Here is a 3,786-nt window from a genome sequence, read left to right on the forward strand (position 1 = left end):
AACGGGTGATCCTGAAAAGGGACAGTAAAAAACGAAAATTGTTTTCAATATCGTGGAAAATACATTTTTTTATGGTAAGAGGAAACGGAAGCCCTGGAAGCTAGCTCATTTTAGGAATTAATATCACTACTGTTACTATTGTTTATCCTGCGTAATCCGAAAGAGTAGAATATAAGTAGTAGTTAAGTTAGACTAAGGATGGAATTGTAAATATATGTACAGGGAGCGGTGGCCCTCAAACCCGTAAAAGGGAGAGATTAAATACATACATACATACATACATACAACTTAGTTAATACTTTATATAATATCAAAAAATGTTTTTTTTACTATTTTATTCATAAAAAGTATAATACTTGGAATTTTTACGTAAGCATTCCGGACAATTTAAAGAATTATTTTTAAGCGCAAAAAAAATACACTCTCATATTTCTATTTAAAAGATAGAAAACTAAAAAATGCCTAAATATATAGTCAGCTAATTAATTATTTAATTAGTAATATTATTGACAAAATAAAAAGTCAATGAAAATATTTCAGCAAAATTATTTTTTGCAAGCAGGTACGTATTATCAGTTAATTTTTATTTTTATAAATATATATAATATGTATTATATTTATATAAGTAATATACTTATATTAATATCTATACATTATATATTAGGGCGGAGTGGAAATGATCAAAATAGTCGAATCGTTTGAACCGAGTCAGACAAATTTGTTAGTTGATATCCAAAAAAAATTTTTTAAATTTGAAATCTTTTAATATCTTCTGTTCCCTTCTTATAATTGAAAAATTGTTGAAAATTCTAAAAAATTTTCCCTATTGCTTCAAAAATTATGGCGAATTTTTGTATGGACAATTTTTTCTAGTGAATAATAATAATAAAAAAATTTTCTTTGTTAATTTTCGCGCAATTTACAATTGTTTGAAAATGGGCAACATACCTGCTTTTTGGATTCAGCCCTATTCACACAGTTTCAAAAAATGTTTAATATGTCGAACCTAAAATTTCTTTAGCTTGAATCATAGAAACATGCTATTATTTTGTTTTTCCGGACCAAAAATTTAGTGGTGTTTCAAGCATTCAAAAATGGTCAATTTAAGTATTTTTTCTAGCGATGTCGGCTATTGATTGGGCTAAAAATCTTTTTTCAATTTTCAACTAAAATATGGATTTTTAAACAACATTAATTTTTTACCATAAAAGACGAACTTTCAACAAAATACATGAATTTTAACCAAGAGCCAAGTTTTTGATGATTTTTTAAACAAATTAGTTCAAATTTCAAATAAAATAAATTAAACCCCTAAAAAGTTCTATTTTTAACTAAAAAGGACGAATTTTCTGTCCAAAAGATAAATTTTCATCATGATTTTTCAAGAAAGTAGTTTTAATTTTCGAACAAAATAGATTAGTATCTCTAAACAAAAAGATGAATTTCTGAGCCAAAAAGACAAATGTTCAACAATAAAGTTTAATTTTCGGTAAAAAAAAAAGATTGTTCAACAAAATTAGTTCATTTATGAAAAAGAATATATGATTTTTTTAACAAACAAGTTGAATTCTTCACAAAATAATCAAATTTGCAACATAATAGTTTATTTAAATTTGGAATTTAACTAAATTTTATTAAATTTTTTAATTGATCTCAATTTCATTTATATTTAAAGTTTAGTTTTAAAAAATAATTTTTGAAATTTCACTACAGTTCTAAAGTACGAAAAGAATTTTTTTTAAATTTATTTATTCATTATCTCGAAAATTTATCTTTTCAAATCAACTGTAAGAGAAATTAATCAGTTTCGAAATAATAATAAAAATAAAATATTTTTAGGCTCTCTTTAATTTGGATCATTAATATAAAATCTCGAAACGATATTGTCGCTTTCGATTGTCACAATACTCGATTTTCATTGCTATGTGCGTGAGACACGAGGTGTCATTAGGTTAGACAGCGTTGGAAACAATTCGATTTTTAACTAAAAAAGATCAAGTTTCAATAAAAAATACCAAATTTCAAACAAAAATAGAATAATTCAGTTTTTAGTTTATAAAAGTTAATATTCAATCCAAAAAATGAAATTTTCTACAGGTTATTAAAAATTTTCATTAAAACAGATGAACTTGACACCAAATAGTAAAAGTTTTGACAAAAAAGATCAATTTTTAATCACAACGATTAATTTTTAATTGAAGAAAATTTTCTAAAAACTAATATTTTTAATATTTTTAAAACAATTTGAAATAAAATAGAACTCATTTTAAATCAGGTAGTTTCTACACATTATTTAGCAGAATCTCTCAGCGATTACAATTTTGTTGTAGTAAATTATGCAAGACGTTTTTTCCGATCTAAGACCAAACAATCGAATTTGGACATCTATGTTAAGAATAATAAAAAACAAATTAATTTTTCACCCATAAAATAAATTTTAACTAAAAAGATGAAGTTTCAATAAAAAATATCAAATTTTAAATAAAAATATAAAAATTCAGTTTTTACTTTATAAAAGTTAATATTCAATAAAAAAAATGAAATGTTTTACAGATTATTTCAAATTTTAATTAATACAGATGAAATTGACACTAAATAGAAAAAGTCTTAACAAAAAAGATGAATTTCCAATTACAAAGATTAATTTTCTATTTAAAAATTTGTTTTAAACAAATAATAGAATTTCCAACTAAATTAAGTTTGAATGCAAGAACAATATTATAAAAAGTATTTAAAATAAGATAAAATTCACTTAAAATCAGGCAGGTTCTACACATTACTTAGCAGAATCTCTCAGCGATTATAATTGTTTTATAGTAAATTATGCAAGACGTTTTATTCCGATCTAAGACAAAAAAACGAATTTAGACATATTATGTTAAGAATAATAAAAAACTGATTAATTTTTTACCCATAATATTTATTCTCTACAAAAAAACTATTACTTTTCAACCAACAATGATATAATTAAAAATTCCCTTTTAATTTTTAACAAACAAACAAATGTCAAAAAAAATTTGAATCCTTAATAAACAAGATAAAATTTGAACAAAGAAAAATAATTTTCTACAAATTATTTTTTCAGTGAATTTTTTATTATTTTATTTTTTTTTGTTCTTTTTCAAATAATCTATTTGCACGAAAATTCTTATCATAAATGGTAAGAAAATTGATACAGATGTAAATTTTTTTCAACTAAATTAATTTTTAATCCAAGAAAAATATTCCAAAAAGTATTCAGAATAAGATGAATTCAGTTAAAATCAATCAGGTTCTATACATTATTTAGCAGAACCTCTCAGTGATAAAATTTTTTATAGTAAATTATGCAAGACGTTTTTTCCCATATATAAGACAATAAAAAATCGAATTTGGACATCTGTGTTAAAAATAATAAAAAACAGATTAATTTTTTAACCATGAAAGTAATTCTCTCCAAAAATGATTAGTTTTCAACCAACAATGATGTAATGAAAATTTTTCTTCAAGATATTAATTTTTAATAAACAAAAAAAATCCAGAAAATAGTTCAGTCCTCAATAAACAAGATAATATTTTAACAAAGAAAATTAATTTTCTACGAAAAAGACGAATTTTAAACTACAAAAATTAAGTTTCCATTATAAATATACTTTTTCATCCTAAAATTATGTAGTTAAATTTTTAATAAAATAGTTGAATCCTTTATCAAAAAGATCAATTCTCAAACAAATTTTGGAGTTTTCAACTTAAAAAGATAAATTTTTATTATAAAATTTAAATATATAAAACTAGAAATAGGCTAAT

This window comes from Belonocnema kinseyi, chromosome 8 (genome assembly GCF_010883055.1).
Source record: "Belonocnema kinseyi isolate 2016_QV_RU_SX_M_011 chromosome 8, B_treatae_v1, whole genome shotgun sequence".
Lineage (NCBI taxonomy): Eukaryota > Metazoa > Arthropoda > Insecta > Hymenoptera > Cynipidae > Belonocnema > Belonocnema kinseyi.